Raw genomic sequence first — 19,127 nt, 5'->3', positions numbered from 1 at the left:
CCCTCTTTAAGGAAACAGATATTTTAGGGAGGACCATTTTCCAGGAGCTTAAACCTCAAAGTCAGTTCACCTTCTCAACAGTGAACTGCTCCAGCTCCAAAGGTCATAATTCCAAGTGATAGCAGGCCTGGCTAGGGTTCTTTTACTGACAGTTGTGTATCTCCCACGGTGTTTGGGGCTGAAATAACAGCAACCTCAACTCAGCCCATAAGGGGATATTTATTATTTCACATAACAAAAAGTCTGAGGTGAGATGACTCCAATTTAGGAACCAACCATGTCATCAAAAACTGAGATTCCTTCTCGATTGTTCTGCTCTAGTATCTTCAGCATGTTGGTTTTATTTTTAACTACTGGTCTTAACAAGGCTTCTAAAGTCAGCTGTCACATGCAGACACAAGTTCAGTGTCTCTGGGTGTCTCTTTTCAGGAATGAAAAACCTATTCCAGAAGCTGCCTAGCTAATTTCTCCTCATGTTACATTGGTCAGAATTGTATCTTTTGCCCACTCCTGAACCAATCCCTGGCTCAAGAATGGGATTTGTTGTCTTTAGCTGCCATTGAGTCCATGCACAGCACGATTGGACCGTTGTGATCCACAGGTTTTCACGACTGGACGGTTGTGATCCACAGGTAGACTGTCAGACCTTTCTTCATAGTCACCTTAGTCTGGAGGCTCGGCTGAAACCTATTTGGCATCACAGAAACATGCAAGCTTCCAATGACAGACGGGTGGTGGCTCTGCTAGAGTTGCACTGACCAGAAAGCAAACCCAGGTCTCCCACTGAACCACCACTGTCCCCTCAAGAATGGGATTGCCATGACTGATTTAGAGAAGCACACACATTTGTAGCTGGATGGAAGTTACCCAAACAAATCAAGGTTCTGTCAGAAAGGAAGAACGGGAGAAACAATTGTTCGTTTGACAAGGGTCTTATAATATTTAGAGTTACTATAATGCAAAGGGAGAACTCCCTTCCCTGGAATCCTGAGATCGCCGAATGGCCCCGCAGTGAATACAGTTGCTCAACACAGAACTCTGCAAGTTTTCTTCACCTCTGTCTCCCAAATGTGTATTTCCTGCCAACCAATCCAAGCCCATTGCTGTCAAGCCAAATTCCAACTCACAGAGACCCTGTAGGACAGAATAGAACTACCCCACAGGGTTTCCAAGGGTGTAATCTTTCTCCCGCGGACTGGCTGGTGGGTTCGAACTGCCGACCTTTTGATTAGCAGCCAAGCGCTTAACCACTACGCCACCAAGGCTCCTCCTTTATTTCCCAAAGCCGCTACCTTAATTCAAGCCCTCATCTTCTCTACCCTCCATTATTATGATCATTTTCTTCTAATCTTGGAATTAAGACTAAGTGTGTGCCTCTGGTCCTGCACTCCCCTTCCCTCCATCTTCCACTCTGCTGAGAGGGTGAGCTTTCTCTCATGGATCACCCAGGTGTTCTCACTGGGACTCACATGCTGGGATAAATGAGTTAAACACCACTTCCACTGTCCACCTCCTCACTGACATGAGTTAACTTACATGGTGAATGTAGCTGCAGAAGTATGGAAGAGGTCTGGTGCAAGGATGCTCAAGAGATACATGGGAAAGTAAGGACAGTGGAGAAGATGGGGTGGTATCTGCTGCTACCACCAGTCTGATGATGGTCTGGAGTGACAGTGGAGAAGGGGTCAGGGCCAGAAGATAAAGGAACTGTACTCATGACAGAGTCTGTGAGACTTTGGGCACAAGCAATCCTTTTTGGGGCCTAAGTGACAAAAGGTGAGACAGTGTTGGGCAGAACAGGAAATCTTCTGAGCTCAGCAAAGCAGGAGGGAAGACCCAATGCCCCACTGCGTCCTGCTCCCCCTCCCGTTTCAGCACGAATCACCTTGTACTGGAATGGCAGGTCTGTGTGCCCCCTGGACTCTAAGGTCCTTTATGCTGGGACACAACATGATTTGTCCTTTATGTTTCTACTGCCTAGCACAGTGCTCGGAATGTAACAGGTACACAATCATTTAATACCTAATACCTAGAGATGATACACTGTCACTCCTATAAATACTAGGGTGATGCAATGTTTACCCATTTATGCTTCATTAGGTATTTACTGCACATCTACAATATTCAGGGCAGTGTACTAATCACCATGGAGAATAAAAGTTAATAAGATACAGTGGATGCCTTCAATGAAAAAACAGAAGGATGATTCTCATTTTTCCCACAGAGACAATGGCCTGAGGACTTTTGGAAAAAGGGCATGAAAAAGGACAGCGAGCCTGGAGGCCTAAGCACTCCACACATCAGCATTTTTATTCGTAAGACTACGGCTACTAGTCAGCTAAGAAATATGTTCATATTGGTTTATGTCTTGGACCGTATTTTTTAATTGCGGTATATACATAGGTAACAAAACATCTGCATTGTAAGTCTTCACACGTACAGTTCAGTGGCATCAATTATGTTCACCGCGTTCATCGGCCGTCACCCGTATCCATTCCCAAACTATACCATCGCCCTTAACGAAGCTCAGTGTCCTCTAGACACTGAGTCCCCCTTTCTGCCCCCTCCTGCCCACCCTTGATAACCACTAATCAACTCTGATCTCTACACACCTGCCTATTCTAGGGATCATTTATATGAAATATTTTTCTTCTGTGTCTGATGTATTTCTCTCAGCATAATGTCTTCAAGGTTCATCCATGTTGCAGCGCGGATCGGGACTTCATTTCTCTTTATCTCCACTGCAGGTGCACACCACCTTCTGTTTATCCATTCGTCTGTTGATGGGCATTCAGGCTGTTTCCACTTTTTGGCTATTGTGAGTAATGCTACAATTAACACCGGTGTAAAAGGATCTGTTTGCACTCCTGCTTTTCATTCTTTTTGATCTACACCTAGAAGGGGGATAATTACTGGACCATATGGTGACTGTTCAACTTTCTGAGGAACTGCCACGGTTCTGCACCATTTTACACTAGCAATGGATGAGGGGCCCAGTTTCGCCATGGCCTCACCAACACCCGTTGTTTTCCATTTTTTTAATCATAGCCATCCTAGTGGGTGTGAAGTGATATCTCACTGTGGTTTTGATTTGCATCTCCCTAATGACTAATGACGTCGAGCATCTTTTCACGTGCTTGTTGGCCATTTGTATATATTCCTTGGTGAAACAGATTATATTCTGAAAGGCAATGTGGCATAGTAAAAAAAAGACCCAGACTAGGAGTATGGAGGTCTGGCTTCCAGTCTCAAGTCATCAGCTAACTAGGTGTGTGAACTTGGGCCAAGTACTTGAACTTTCTGTGTCTCAGTTTCCTCATGTATAAAATGGAGCTAAACTAAAAGATCTAGAGGGTTCTGTCCGACCTTAAAATTTAACTCTCCTGGGTTGAGATGTATTAGAGACATTGCGTGGCTTTAAGGGGACAATGACAATGACTTCATCACTAGTTCTGAAAAATGCAAATTCTACCTCTGAAAAAGTCATTATTGGATCTCATGTTTGTGAAAAATCAGATCATCACTGAAGATACAGAAACCAAGGCAGTATACTGTGTCAAACTTCCAAGCAGTGCTATACACGGAAAACTACAGCATATTTAATAGGGCCCACACAATATAAAGAAGCCCAGGTGGCACAGAGGTTAAAGTACTCAGCTGCGAACTGAAAGGTCGGCAGTCTGAATCCACCAGTCACTCCTCAGGAGAAAGACATGGCAGTCTGCTTCCACAAAGATTTACAGCCTTGGAAGCCCTATGGGGCAGTTCTATTCTGTCCTATAGGGTCACTGTGAGTCGGAATCAACTTGACAGCAATGGATTTGGTTTTTTGGTACACGATATTCACATAAGATTAAAAGAAAGAGACTTTTTAAAAAATGAATGTTTTATGACTGATTTTTGAAATTTTCATTTCTCTGGGTGTTCGCTGAACTTATGTTTCGGTTCCTTAAATGAAAATAGCTGAGTGGGGCAGGTTTCCTCAGAGTTGTAATTCTTACTTTAGAAACTGTCCCTTTTCCCCTTTAATTTGCTCTAGAAATGGTGGCACACGGTCTCCTGCTGGATAGGGAGGATACCAGGCAAAATTGATGACAGGATCTGGGCCTGCGGCCACACTCCAAACTCTTCGTGAATTTTTGAAATTAATCTATATATTTCCATTTTCGCAACAGTCATTCCTGCTATATCATCAGTTTCGCAGATTAAAAATCTGGGACTTTTTTTTTCTGACTCCTGGTTATCCAGCATTCCCCATATCCAACAGGTCACCGAGGCGTCTCTTTGAAATATGTCTTGGTTATTGTCCTTCCTCTTTCTTTTACTTTGTTTCCACACGCGATACCCTGGTCTGTCTGAGGCTCACGGTTGTTTAACCCCTTGGTGGAGGCTTTATATGCTACCAGTCTGATCCTCCTGACACGCCACCTCCATCACAGCGTGCCCTGGTTTAAGAACCTGCAATACTTCTCCAAGGCTTCTAAGACCCAACTACTCCTCCTAGCACTTTAAACCCATTACCTGATTTTAACCTTACTTCCTCTGTTTCTTAATATATAATCCTATCAGTATAACGTTAACTGCTGTAACAAGAGACCCAAAACGCAATGGCTCAACAAAGACAGAAATTCGTTTCTTAATTAGTGCCTGTGTTCCTGTCTGCACCATGCAATCATTCAGATGCTTTCCATCTTGTTTCTCAGCCATACCTGCCAGGGCATTCTTCTCAACTGTGGAGGTGAATCTGGATCAGATGATGTCTTTTTAGCCTGCAGGAAGTCAAAAAAGAGCAAATGAAATGAAGCAGGCTGTCTAGGAATGGGTGGGCACATATCAATATCTACTCAAGGGGAGCTGGGAGTTGTATGCAGTTGGGCAACCAAGTATCAGGCTACACAGAAAACAGCAGTAGTCAGCTAGCACTGGCTGCCTCACACGCACCGCTTCCATCCTCCTGGTCTCTCAGCACTCTCTCTGCGAAGTCTTCTTCCCTTCCTGCCACTTAACTACGTGACATTCACCCTGCTTAAGCATCACCTCCCTGAGTGAGCACCGCAGCCAGTTCCAAAGAATACTGCAGGATGCTGAGGAGACTGGAACCGTTCCCCAACTATTAAAAACTGATCTCTGGATCCCTAACCCCTTTCTTCTACGAGGTGTTTTTCCTCCTTTTACTTTTGTCTTTTACAACCTCTTAAATTCATGGAAGTAGGGTCCAGAGGTCTCAAACAACTAATGTGGTAAGTACACAGAGAGGCGCAGGTTAAGGTGGCCCATAGAGCAGGTGAAACTCACACACAATGGTTGGGTCCAGCCACTGCAACTATTTGTCCTTAAGAAATGGAATGAATACCTTCCTCGCAACAGCCAGCTGAGCAGTCACTTTGCAATACTCGAGCTGGGACTAGGGTGCAGTCTTGCTAAGGCCTAATTCTTATAAAAGAACCTTGTGGCTTCAAGTGATGTAAGGTATCTGCATAAACTGTATAACAGAGGAAAGGGAACCCAGATAAAGGAGGCATCAGAGAGATGCAATCTGGCAATATTTACCTAGAATTGTCTGAGGGAGAGACTCATTGAATCTGATGCATGGGATATTCCTGGTTATTAGAGAAATGTAAAAACACCTTTTTGTGCATGCTGAAGTATTTAGGGGGACACATACCAGTGTCTACAATTTATTTTGAAATACATCAAGAGAAATAAAGTAGATTAATGAATGGATGGGTAGATGGAAGGAAAAATGGCTGGATAGGTGATAAGGCAAGTAAAGCAAAAACAAAACAAAAACCCGTCAATTGTGACTCACAGAGACCCTATAGGACAGAGCAGAACAGAATAGGATTTCCAAGGAGCAGCTGGTGGATTCAAACTGCCGACCTTCTGGTTAGCAGCCTCAGCTCTTAACCACTGCACCACCGGGACTCCAAGTAAAGTAAGGGTGAGGTGTATACAGATGTTCTCTGCAAAATTCTCTCAACTTTGCTGTATGTTTGAAAATTTTTTATAATCGGAAAGGAAGAAAAAGCTTCTAACCTTTTCAAGTGCTTTCACACGTCAAAACTTTACGTTAATTACCTGTCCTCACAACAGGCCTGTGAGGGAAGTATTACATGATTTCCCCCATTTCACAGAGGACCACAGGCACAGAGAGGGTAAGTGACTTGCCTGCTCTCCACTGTGAACAAATCAAGGTTTGTGGGCCTGTAAGGCCAGGGCCCTCAGTTATGGGGCAGAGACGATTCAACAGACTTCTTTTCACAGCCTCCACTAAACATTACTCAAGACCCTTACTCACTTTGCCCTGAACGCTTGCTCACCAGGCAGTCTTCTACTCCTTCCTCAACGACCTGCACCTGGGAAAGGAGCGCCCTCGGCCTCGTGGATGAACTTCACACTGCTCACCAGGTCTCTGACCAAACTCCAGAGCTGAATCTGGTTCTCACCTGGTAGAGAAAACAGGTGTCATCCAGGTGTGATGCTAGGTTTTCACACTCATCCCTGAATTGTGTGCCCTCAGTTCTGGCATTCACCTGAAGGTGGCATGCCTTTTCCGTCCAGCCTGCTGCACACCTGGACTCCTTGATGGGTGCGGATGGATCCGGGGCACCCCGTCACCTCCAGGTGTTTTCCTTAACCTCACCTGACACGATCCCTTGTGTTTCTGGCCCTCCTCTGCTATCTCGGCACTTGAATTTTAAAATCGACTTCTGTGTTATACAGTCACTGGAGTAGTAAGAACACACTCAATAGTATAATTTTCAATTACAAATGCAATTTTTACTTTTGGCTGTGTCATAAAGCGACAGCGGTAAAATTTACTGCCAAAAATACTACTGCATGGCCCCCAGACACCCTTTTAGCTCAGTGGTAAAGTTACCTTCGAGGTTCACTGATCAGCCTGTGAGTGGACAGCCCAGTAAAACCATGAGAGTAACGAGGTACAGGAGTCCAGTGACAAGGCCCAGAAGGCAGAAGGGGAGTAGTAAGTTGATGATAGGGAACACAAAGTAGAGTAAGGATATTGTTGATGTGTTGTGAGGTTGTTAACCATTGTCATAGGGCAACATTTGTAGTAACTGTCAAATGGGAGACTATCTTGTCCTGTAAGCCTTCATCTTAAGTGAGAATAACAGCATAATTAGAAGAGCGCAGTCAATGTCACTTAAATGTGTATGTAAAAAAAATTTTTGAAATGGCATATCTTTGGCTATGTGTATTTTCACCAAAAAAAAAAAAAAGGTTAAGAATTTAGAGGGTTAAAATGTTGTGGGGTTGTTAACCAATGTCATAAAACAGCATGTGTGTTACTGTTACATGAGAAACTATCTGTTCTGTAAGCCTTCACCTGAAGTACAATAAAATATTAAAAGAAGAAAAAAAAAAAAAAATACTACTGCAGTTTTTATGGCATTAAAACATAAATACTCCAAACGAACATCTCTGCGTATACAGGTTCCAGTGGGATGAACGGGTCCCCTGGGACTTGGATTCTTTGGTGGAGTCATCAGTGGAACATGGTAAACTGAGGACTCCAGCAGAGTAAAGGATGTCAAAGCGAGTTGGTGGCCAGAGCTCTGGAGACAGGCAGGGACAAATGCAGCTTCCAGGGCCCTTCCACCACCTGCTGAATTGGAATTTCAGGGCATGGGGCCAAGGAATCTGCACTCCAAACAAGGGCCTCAAATGATTCTTATGACCGCCAAAATTTAAGAACCACGATTCTAACCTTTATGGATGTTTTAGACATCTGGTGGGGTGGTCAGGGATTCCAGAGACCCTGTGAGGGACAGTGCGGCACAGCCAAGAAATGCCCCACGTTCTCGGGGCTTCCAGATGTTTACATGGGTAAAAAGCCTAGGACACAACTGCGCTTTACATAGAAACTGGGCATAGTTTTTACTTGGTTTTAATAGAGGCTGAATTTTCCAGGAATACAACTACTGTGTCAGTCAAGGGAATATACTTTTATTCAGAGACTAAAAAAAAAAGACAAAAAATCATGACTCTGACGACTCACCATTGCAACACTAGGATCAGGCCGCATTTGTGGTTTTGGATTCACAGGGACTCGACGTCCGGGCGAAACCATCAGACAACTTCCTTGTTTAGGGCAGTCATGCCCAAACATCGACTGGCTGAATTCAATATTATTTTATTACAAATTGCTTTCTTTTCATTTCTCCTTGATATTGCTGTTACAGCATTATTCTGATTTGTTCAAAAAGATACATGTGAGGTAGATTATATCTACCACTCTTACTTCAGGCTAGTAAAGGGGTGTTACAAATGTACGCTGTAAAATGGGGGGCACTGATCTGACAAGGTCGAGAACCACTGCTCTTGATACTAAAGAACATGTCTTAAACTTATAAAATCTTTTCTTCTTCATAATAATTCAGATGCCCAAGAAGTCACAATCCTACAAGAAACAAATAAGCCTAATGAGTAAATGGATGTGTCTGGATTTACGATCGCAGAACAATATGAAAGAATGAGAGTAAGAAATAAAAAGGGAAATCATTTTTTAAGAGTTTTTTTCTTCAAAAAACAAACAAGACAGCTGCCATTAAACTAAACAGATGTAACAAAGCTTCGGAATAAAATCAAATTTTGTGGCTTCCCCATAAGATCAGAAGAGCTATCCAAATGCAAGGTGCACAACAGACTAGACGCTGAAGACCACACAGGGTGGGTGGTCAACAACCCGACCGGGCCTGAGGGACACAGGTACTGATCCTTCGTCAGGAAAATCCGTTTAGCGTTTGCTGAGCCCTTGCTATGTGCTGGCTACTGGAAAGAAGAGAATCCCTGCTTTCAAGGATTTTAGTTCCTAGGGGAGTAAAGCACTTGAACAGACAGCTGTAATTCACTGGGGTGAGCAGGATGGCAGACGTGTGCCATTGTTACGTGCACAGAGAAGCAGTATCTAGCTAGGGAAATTTGGAAGGCTTTCTGTAAGCTGCATCTCAAAGCAAGAGGAGGAATAAACCAAGAGAAGGTGTGTCAGAAGCAGGAAGAAGAGGGCAGCCCTAGCAGGGCCTCAAGGTACAGCTGGGCAGGTTGCGTGGCTCTGGCGGGGAAAAGCATCTAAAAATCTAAATTTCTTTAAACTGAGGTATAACATATAGTAAAGTGCATGAGTCCTTACACATTAGCATTGCTCAGTAAATGTTTAACATGTGTAACCCACCACCCAGATCAAGATACAGAGCACTCTAGCTGCTTAGAAGTTTCCCAAAAAGCCCCAAAACCCAAACCTGTTGCCGTTGACTCCAACTCCTAGAGACCCTATAGGAGAGAGCAGAACTGCCCCACAGGGTTCCCAAGACTGTCATCTTTACAGAAGCAGACGGCCATGTCTTGTCCAAGAAGCAGCCATGGGTTCAAACTGCCATCCTTTCGGTTAGCAACCGAGCACTTAACCTCTGCTGCACCAGGGCTCCTTTATCCACCCCCAGAGGTACCCAATATTCTGAACTCTCTAAGATTACAGCCTAGAAAACCCTATGGGGCAGTTCTACTCCATCACATGGGGTTACTATGACATCAAAAGCAACTCAATGGCACCTAACATCACCCTAATTACTTTTATCTGTTTCTGGACTTGATAGAAATAGATTCGTATTTCAAATAGTATGTAGTTTGTGTATGTCTTTTTCCACTTAAAATTGTTTGTGAGACTCATCCATATTGTTGTGTAGGAACAGTACATTCTTTTTCATTACTGGGGAGAATTCCATGGTACGACTATACCACAGTTTACTAATCCATTCTACAGCTGAGGTTTCCAATTTGGGGCTAAAATGAATAAGGGTGCCTTCTACATTCTGATCCATCTTTTGGTGGATATAAGCACTTATTTCTGTTGGGTATTGTGATGATTAATGTTATGCACCGATTGCATAGGCTATAATTCTCAGTGGTTTGGCAAATACTGTGTATCACTCCCATTTTGTAATCTGATGTGTACAGCCAATGAGTCAGAAGAGGAATCTCCTTGGGGGTGTGGCCTGTATTCATTATATAAAAACGAATGTTCTGGCAAAGCTCTCTCTCGATCCTGTATTCATCTCATCATCCTCTGATCTCTGGTTGTTGGGACGTGAGAAGCCAGAAGCCTGCCACCTGACCTGCAGATTTGGGGATTTCGTCAGCCCCTGCAACCACGTGAGTCAGAAGCCTCCAGTCTGCTGCCTGACCCATGGATTTGGGACCTGCCAGCCTCCACAACTGCATGAGTCATTTCCTTGAAATAAATCTCTCTCTATACATTTATATACACACTTCACTGGTTTTGCTCTAGAGAACCCAGCCTAAGACAAGTATATACCCTCGGTCACAGGGTATGTATACTTTAGCTTTAGCAGATGTTCTCAGTTTTTCCAGGTGGTTGTGTCCATTTATAATGCAGTTTTTTAACTGTACTTTAGATGAAGGTTTACAGAACAAACTAGCTTCTCCTTAAACAGTTAGTACACACATTGTTTTATAACATTGGTTAAAAACCCCGTGACATGTCTACACTCTCCCTTTTCAACCTTTGGTTCCGTATTACCAGCTTTCCTGTCCGCTCCCGCCTTCTAGTCCTTGCCCTGAGGCTGCTGTGCCCCATTTGTCTCGTTTTGTCTCACGGGGCTGTCTAATCTTTGGCTGAAGAGTGAACCTTGGGAGTAACTTCATTACTGAGCTGAAAGGGTGTCCGAGGGCCACACCCTCAGGGTTTCTCCAGTCTCTTGTCAGGCCAGTAAGTCTGGCCTTTTTTTTTTGTGAGTTAGAATTTTATTCTACATTTTTCTCCAGCTCTGTCCAGGACTCTCTACTGTGATCCCTGTCAGAACAGTCAATGGTGGTAGCCGGGCACCATCTAGCTGTACTGGACTCAGTCTGGTGGAGGCTGTGGTAGTTGTGGTCCATTAATCCTTTGGACTAATCTTTTCCTTGTATCTTTAGTTTTCTTCATTGTCCCTTGCTCCTAAAGGAGTGAGACCAGTGGAGTATCTCAGATGGCCGTTCATGGGCTTTTAAGACCCCAGATGCTACTCACCAAAGTAGATCGTAGAACATTTTCTTTATAAACCGTTATGCCAATTGAGCTACATGTTCGCCAACACCATCGTCCCCACAACCCCCAGCCCAGTAATTCAGTCCCTCAGGGAGTCTGGATGTGTCTGTGGAGCTTCCATGACCTTGCCTTGTACAAGTTGTGCTAGCTTCCCCAGTATTGTGTACTGTCTTACCCTCCACCGAAGTTACCACTTATCTATTGTCTATTTAGTGTTTTTCCATCCCCACCCCTCCCCTCCCTGATAACCATCAAAGATTGTTTCCTTTTGTGTGTAAATGTTTCATGAGTTTTTACAGTAGTGGTCTCATACAATATTTGTCCTTTGTGATTGACTTATTTCACTTAGCATAATGCCCTCCAGATTCATCTATGTTGTGAGATGCTTCGCAGATTCATCAGTTATCGTCACATAGTACTCCATTGTGTCTATGTACCATTGTTTATCCATTCATCTGTTGATGGGCATCTAGGTTGTTTCCATCTTTTTGCTATTGTGAACAATGCTGCAATGAACATGGGTTATGCTTATTCATGTGACAGCTCTTGTATCTGTAGGATATGTTCCTAAGAATGGGATTGCTGGATCATATAGTATCTCTATTTCTAGCTTTTTAAGGAAGCAACATATCATTTTCCAAAATGGTTGTACCATTTTGCCTTCCCACCAGTAGTGTGTAAGAGTTCCAATCTCCTCACAGCCTCTCCAACATTTTTTTTTCTTTGATTCGTGCCAGTAATGCTGGGGTGAGATGGTATCTCATTGTGGTTTTGATCTGCATTTCTCTAATGGCTAGTGATCGTGAGCATTTCCTTATGTGTCTGTTAGCTGCCTGAATGTCTTCTTTGGTCAAGTGTCTGTTCATTTCCTTCGCTCATTTTTCAACTGTAATCTCACAAAACTTTAAAAGAACTCCATTTACTTCACATTCTCATCAACACTTGGTATTGTCCTTTTATTTTAGCCAAACTGATGGAAATATAGATGTCTCATTGTGGATTTTATACACATTCCCTTGATGACTAACGATGCTGAGCATCTTTTTATTGCTTACTCTCCATTTGGCTATTTCCCTCTGTAAAGTACCTGTTCAAGTCTTTTGCTCGTTTAAAAAACTGGGCTATCTTTTCCTTATGAGTATTATTATGATGACATTAATATTGTACATATGAGTGCATCAGTTGGGTTCCTGGAAAGCAGATGCCAATACGGAATTAGAAGCACAAGAGACTTACTGGTGGAACCCTTATGAAAGATAAAGAAAGAGGGAGAAGGAGCAGGCAGGGAAAGCCTTCAGATGCAGGTCTGACACCTGTGAAAAGAATGGGGTGGGAAGGAGAGCTGGGTAGAAAGAGAATCAGACTAAGTTGCAGCTCTGAGAAAGTCTCAGTCGGCCTAAAGATGGCCCATGGAGTCCTGCACTGGCCAGAGTGAGTGAGCCCTTGTGCCACCCCTGTGCTCACAGGTGACTAGGTGCTTTCCAGGAAATGTATGGCTGTGACTCAAAGCTGAGGCAGATCTCTCTTGGAGACCTGAGCAGAGTATCTCCATGGATGTCAGAGTTCTTTATCCGATGCGTGTACTCTAAGTATCTTCTCCCATTATGTGGCTTGCCTTTTCACTCTCTTAACCGAGTTTTTTTAATCAACAGAAGTTTCTTCACTTCAATTACATTCAATTTATCTACTTTAATGTTAATAGTGCTCTTTATGTCATGTTCAAGAACTCTTTGCCTATCCCAAGGTTATGGAGGTATTCTATGCTTTCTTCTAAAAGTTTCGTTATTTTACCTTTCATGCTTAGGTCTATAATCTTTTTCACAAATAAATTTTTGGTACTGTGTGAGGTTGGGATCACGCTTATTTTCCATATGGATATCAAATTTGTCCTGGCATCATTTATTTAAAAGACCTCCTTTTCTCCACAGAACTGCAGTGGAGACTGTTGTAAAACAAGTGATCCTATGTGTATGGGTCTGTTCCTGGTCCAGCACACTGATCTATTTGTCTAAACACATGACAGCACCACATTATCTTAAGCTCTGTAGTTTTATAATAAATTTGGATATCTGGTAGTATAAGCTCTCTAGCTTTGTTCTTCAATGTTGCTTCGCTACTCTAGGACTTTTGCATTTCTCTATATATTTAAGAATCATCTTCTCTATTTCCACAAAAAAATATTTTGAGGTCTCAGTTAGGATTCATTAAATCTATAGATTGGAAACTGACATTTAACAATACTGAGTCTTTCAATCCTGAACACGGCATGCCTCTGCAGAGGAGCCTGCTAGGCAGAGGGGAAAGCGTGAATAAAGGCAAAGAGACAAGAAACAGCAAGGTTGTGTTATGAAGCTACGAAGTCATTCAACGCGGTGTGAAGTGCAAGACATACGGTGCAGAAGATGAGGCCAAAGAAAGGGCAAAGGCCAGACTATGGAGGGGTTTGTAGGTGATGTCCAAGAGTTTGGATCCAAGGCTAGTAGGAACCACTGATGGGGTTTTTTTGTTTTTGTCAACTGTGCTTTAGGTGCAAAGTGTACGGAGCAAATTAGTTTCTCATTAAACTACGGATACACAGACTGTTTCACAAGCCTGGCTGCCAGCCGCGTGGTGCGTCAACACTCTCCCCTTCTCGACCGCGGGTTCCCCATTTCATTCGTCCAGCTTTCCTGTCCCTTCCTGCCTTCTCTCTGTTTGGGGCTGGCATGCCCATTTAGCCTCGCATATATCGTTGAACTACATGTGTTATTGTTTTATAGACCTGTCTAATCTTTGGCTGAAAGGTGAACTTCAGGAGTGACTACAGTACTGAGTTAAAAGGGTGTCCAGGGGCCATACTCTCGGGGTTTCTCCAGTCTTTATCAGACCAGTTAGTCTGGTCTTCTTTTGTGAGTTAGAACTTTGTTCTACATTTCTATTCAGCTCTGTCCGGGACCCACTGTGATCCCTGTCAGAGCAGTCGGTAGTGGTTGCCCGGCACCATCTAGTTGTGCTGGACTCAGTCTGGTGGAGGCTGTGGTAGTCGCGGTCCATTAGTCCTTTGGACTGATCTTTTCCTTGTTTCTTTTTCTTCATTCTCCCTTGCTCCAGATGGGATGGAACCAGTAGACATATCTTAGATGGCCACTTAGAAGCTTTTAAGACCCCCGACGCTACTCACCAAAAAAGGATGTAGAACATTGTCTTTATGAACTGTTATACAAACTATGTTAGCCCTAAGATCACAGTCCCAAGCCCTCAGCCCAGTAACTCGGTCTCTTAGGGAGTCTAGATGTGCCTATGAAGCTTCTATAACTGCTTTGGTCAAGTTTGCTGAATTCCCCAGTATTGTACATGACCCTACCCTTCACCAAAGTTACCACTTATCTTATTGTCTAGTTAGTGTTTTTCCCTCCCCATCCTTCCCCTCCCTCGTAACCATCAAAGATTGTTTCTTTCTGTGTGGAAACCTTCTCGTGAATTTTCGTAATAGTGGTCTCATATAGTATTTGTCCTTTTGTGATTGACTTATCTCGTTCAGCATAACGCCCTCCGGGTTCACCCATGCTGTGAGATGTTTTATAGATGCATCATTGTTCTTTATCACTACGTAGTATTCCATCATGTGTATGTACCACTGTTTATCCATTCATCTGTTGATGGACACTTAAGTTGTTTCCATCTTTTTGCTATTGTGAATGCTGCTGCAATGAACATGGGTGTGCCTATGTCTACTGGTGTGGCTGCTCTTATTTCTCTAGGATATATTCCTAGGAATGGAATTGCTAGATCGTATCGTATTTCTATTTCTAGCTTAAGGAAGTGCTGTTATCATTTTCCAAAATGGTTGTACCATTTTGCATTCCCACCAGCAGCGCTTAAGAGTTCCAATCTCCCTACAGTCTCTCCAACATGTTATTTTTTTTTTTTTTATTAGTACCAGTAATGTCAGGGTGAGATGGTATCTCATTGTAGATTTGATTTGAATTTCTCTAATGGCTAATGATCACATTTCCTCATATGTCTGTTGGTCACCTGAATGTTTTCTTTGATGAAGTGTCTGTTCACATCCTTTGCCCATTTTTCAATTGGATTATTTGTCTTTTTGTTGTAGAGGTGTTGGATTTTCCTATACATTTTAGAGACTAGACCTTTGCTGGATATGTCATAGCCAAATTCTTTTTCCCAGTTTGTAGGTTCTCCTTTTACTCTTTTGCTGAAGTCTTTGATGTGCTTAAGAATTTAATTTTTAGAAGATCGCAGTTATCTAGCTCATGTTCTTGTGTTTGTGTGCTGTCAGGTATGGTTTGTATCCTATTTATGCCGTATATTACGGCCCCTGGCATCGACCCTATTTTTTCTTCCAAGATCTTTATAGTTTTTGTTTTTATATTTAGGTCTTTGATCCATTTTGAATTAGTTTTTGTGTATGGTGTGAGATATGGGTCCTGTTTCATTTTTTCACAGATAGACATCCAGTTTTGCCAGTACCATTTGTTAAAATCACTGTCTTTTCCCCATTTAATGGACTTTGGGCCTTTGTCAGAGATCACATGACTGTAGGAAGGATTTCTATCTGGGCTCTTGATTCTGTTCCATTGGTCAATGTGTCTGTTGTTGTACCAGTACCAGGCTGTTCTGACTACTGTAGCTGTAAAGTAGGTTCTGAGGTCAGGTGGTACGAAGCCTCTGACTTGGTTGTTCTTCAGTGACGCTTTACGTCTCTAGGGCCTCTTTCCTTTCCATACAAAGGCAATGACCAGGTTTTCCATCTCACTAAAGAACGTTGTTGGTATTCAGATCAGGATGCCACTGATGGTTTTAAAGCACAAGAGTGGCTGGTCAGAGAGCATTCATACAGATGACTCAAGCAACAATAGGTCTGAATGGTTTCAAGGGAGACAAAAGTGTAGACAGACATAATAGGAGAGTATTCTAATAGTTCAGGTGAGGTATGATGCTTTGAACAAGGGCGGTGGCGGTCACGATAGAGCGGGAACGGGTTCCTATTTGATTGGTAACTTCATGGGGTAGGTGGGAGGATGGTGAGAATAAAAGGAGTTGAAGATGGCTCCAAACTTTTAGCCCATGTATCTGGGTCCAGAAAACGTGAGAGGAAGAGTAGCTTTAGGAGAGATACTGGGTAGGCTGAGTTTGGGATACCCTTGGGACTCTCAGAAACCCTGGTGGTATACTGGTTAAAAGCTATGGCTGCTGGCCAAAAGTCAGCAGTTTAAATCTGCCAGGTGCTCCTTGGAAACCCTATGGGGCAGTCCTACTCTGTCCTATAGGGTTGCTATGAGTCAGAATCGACTCGATGGCAACGGGTATGGTGTAGGGGAGTCCCAGTGGATATGTCTAGCAGACAACTGGATATAAAGGTTTGAAGCCCAGGGAGAGGTCCAGGCTGGATATATGGTCCTGGGACCATAGGTAACATCATGAGAATGGATGAGATCACCTAGGGACTGCGTATGGGTTGAGAGGCACAAATATTATACATCCTTCCCTCATCTTCCCTCCTATCCAAACTTAACTTTTTCTAGCTCTTTGTCTTCTTCAAGACAGTACTGCTCACTGCTATTTCTTAGGCTAAAACTATGTAAGAAATACTGTGCTGACTGGTATGATATTTATTACCACAAATCTCAAAGGGGAATTCAATACAGCCAGGAATGCCTTCTAAAGCTCCTGTCAGAGACCATGTTTTCAGTTTCCCCTCTTCCTCGAACATTCCCTCTTCACCCTCCACTATCAGCTGAACTTCACCTTATACCTCATTTTTTTTAAAGGCAACTTGACTGAGTACCTTATCTTTGTACCATCAAATATACCGGGCTCTGTGCATCTGTAACCACCCATTCTGTCTTCCTTCTTTTAACCACAGAAGAAATGTCTCCATTCCAATTTATGTCCAACTCCTCCAACTGTGCTCTGGATTTCATCTCTTCTCCCTTTTTCATTCATGTAATTAATCCCCTTTATCTCCGTCATCATCAATTTCTCCTTCACTACTCAATCAGTTGACCCATCAATAACATTAAGTCCAAGGAACACCTAAAACCATATTCCTGGAGATAAGACTATGAACAAACACATACAAAATATTTTCCATTCCTATTTGTCTCTCATTCTCCTAATGGATTCTTAAACATCTGTGCTCACTTTGCCCTTACAGCTCTGACACTTTGAATTATAAGGATAAATAAAATCTAAAAAAAAAAAAAAATTTAAATAAAAAATTTCTCTGGTGCCAAAAAAGACAGAGACGTTTTCCCCCTCCCTTTTCTTTAGAAAATTTGATTTGTAAATGTTTTCTCTATCTCTTTGAGAAACATGTGAATCCTTAAAAAAGCTAAATAATCCTCTTGCCAGTTTTGATCCTAAGGTCTTTCTTGGGGGCCTGGAGCCATTTCTTTGAAATATGAACATCAAGGAGTATGGCACCAGGTCTCCCTGTCCCTGCTTAGCTCCAAGATATAACTTCCTATTGTTGAAAGGATACAAAAACTTTTTTTTCTTTTCCTTCTGGGTAAGACAATTAACAGGTATGTAACGGACTGTATGTATCCGGCTACATAAAATGGTGAAATTTTTGTCTTTGTAAACTCTTTAGCAGATTGCCTGTGATGCGCATCACAGTATGACTTAACGTTTATTCAATAATAAAACTGCTACAGTCTTTTATATAATTTGTAAGAGGAGATGTGGGGGTTGACAGATTTTAATTTTCCAAACGGGGTCCTCCTGTTTAGAACACTTACTGCAGGCTGATATTCTCTATTCCAGCTCCACGCTTATTTGAGGCAGTAAGAGAAAAGTGGACTAACTCAGAACTGAAGCCACTCCCAAAGTCCACCTTTCAGGCCTAGAAAACAAACAGTAACACATGTGAGCAATGTGTTTCTTAGTTCAATCAAGTATAGAAACCAAATGGACAACACCTGCCCAAAAGCGGCGGCCAAGGCAGGAAGGGACAGGAAACCGGGGCAGGAAAACTGGACGAATGGACATGGAGAACCCAGAGTGGAAAGGGGGAGAGTGCTCACATATTGTGGGGATTGCAACTAATGTCACAAAACAATTGGTGTATAAAATTTTTCAATGAAAAATTCATTTGCGCTGTAAACTTCCATCTAAAACACAATAAAACTTTAAAAAAGAGCGAGAGTGCGTTGAAAGAGCGCGGAGGTTTGGATTTAGACGACCACAGGTATACACTGTTTTTCCTTCTACCAGCATTCTAGCCTTTGGTCAAGTTACTTAACTCTCTGAACCCCGAATACCTCCTCTATACAACGGGGATAACAACACTTCACAGGTGAGGTAAAGTATCTGACACACACAGGAGGCTCTCAGCAAAGAAATGGATTCCTCTAACACTAAACGCCTTTCTGTTACCCGTTTCCTCCTGGGTATCTCTGTCAAATCCCACTTCGGGTCGCCAGGAGTCGGAGTCAACTCAACGGCAACCGGTTTTTCGCTAAACACGTAATGATGCGGCAACGGTTACCTACAGCACGAAATCGCCGCGCAGACCTTTTGAATTTAAAAGGTTTTCGTAGATGAAGTAACGTAAAGTTAATAGACCTCGCAGCTTAAAGAGAAAGGGGGAAACCAGGCTGCGGGGGTCCCCTATGCAAATAAAGAATCACAAATGGAGACCAGAGACGCCGGCCACTGCCGCACTTCCCTAGCTGGCGCCCCAGGATGCGCCGCCACACGGCCGGGCGGGGGCGGCCATTTGCATGTGCGAAAAATCGGGAAAAAGGGGAAGCACCTATCGAAAACCCCGGCCCACCTCCCCCCAGCCGCCCGGCCCGCCCCAAAATGCTACTGAGCCGGCCTCCCCACGTCACCACTCCCTCCCACCTGCTTGTGAACTTTAAACGACGCTCCGCAGAACAACCTGGAGGAGGGGGATTTCTCAACCGGCCTGCAGCCTCCGCACGCGCGGGACCGGCACCTTCGGCTCCCGGCGTTCCCTGCGCTCCCCAGGATCCAGCGCTCCCGGCTCCCTAGACTGGCGTCGCCGCCCCGAGGCCACTCCGTGGGCGCATGCGCGGGGGCGGGGCGGGCGCGT

General features: G+C 43.4%; 1 long non-coding RNA gene across 2 annotated transcripts; it reads right to left on the bottom strand.

Annotated features, from left to right (window-relative positions):
* Positions 1–1,196: 1,196 nt before the first annotated feature.
* Positions 1,197–19,041, bottom strand: LOC111821264 (uncharacterized). 2 transcript variants are annotated; one of them, XR_002824715.1, is made up of 4 exons: positions 18,954–19,041; positions 17,809–17,912; positions 6,321–6,446; positions 1,197–4,769 (listed from the first exon to the last, which is right to left on the bottom strand). It is a non-coding gene; the product is annotated as an uncharacterized LOC111821264 (long non-coding RNA). The 2 variants fall into 2 exon arrangements; XR_002824714.1 differs by lacking the exon at positions 18,954–19,041 and having other exon boundaries at positions 17,809–17,990.
* Positions 19,042–19,127: the final 86 nt, after the last annotated feature.

Source organism: Trichechus manatus, unplaced genomic scaffold (assembly GCF_000243295.1).
Source record: "Trichechus manatus latirostris isolate Lorelei unplaced genomic scaffold, TriManLat1.0 scaffold00005, whole genome shotgun sequence".
Classification (NCBI taxonomy): Eukaryota; Metazoa; Chordata; class Mammalia; order Sirenia; family Trichechidae; genus Trichechus; species Trichechus manatus.
Note: the sequence above shows the minus strand (reverse complement) of the source record. Positions and strands in the feature narration are given on the sequence as shown.